This window comes from Orycteropus afer, unplaced genomic scaffold (genome assembly GCF_000298275.1).
Source record: "Orycteropus afer afer isolate SDZICR_OR568_19922 unplaced genomic scaffold, OryAfe1.0 scaffold00150, whole genome shotgun sequence".
Taxonomy (NCBI): Eukaryota; Metazoa; Chordata; class Mammalia; order Tubulidentata; family Orycteropodidae; genus Orycteropus; species Orycteropus afer.
The window spans coordinates 8,180,061-8,180,578 of record NW_006921737.1 but is presented as its reverse complement, the minus strand read 5'-3'; positions in this window follow the sequence as shown (position 1 = coordinate 8,180,578).

The window sequence follows — 518 nt, the reverse complement described above, 5'->3', positions numbered from 1 at the left end:
CGCATATAAATAACCTCGCTGTGCCTCTGCAAATTAACAAAATGTGCTTTAAGCATGCCTCAGATTCAAAAACTCTGTGGATGTGATTTATTTCCACACAGTATTTTTGGACTGTGGGGAAACGTTATGCAACTACCCACAATAGCACAAAGTTGTGAACGGGGGAAAATACAGCATTGCTGGAGGCAGGAATCTAGCACAGCCCCGAGCACATGGCAGCCATGCTGCAATATGTGTTGAATAGATCTAAATGGAGGGATTTGTCCCACGCTGCCTTTCTCTTATCTAAAAAACACCAAACCAGTTACCAACAAATTGATTGCGATTCATGGCCACACCACGTGACAGAGTAAAACTGCTCCATGCAATTGTCAAGGCTGTGACCTTTCGGAAGCTGATTGCCAGGCCTTTCTTCAAAGGCTCAAAACACCAATCTTGTGGATAGCAGTCAAGCACTTAACAGTTCATGCCACTCAAGGACTACAGAAAAGCCAGATATGGAGGTGAAAATCAATTTT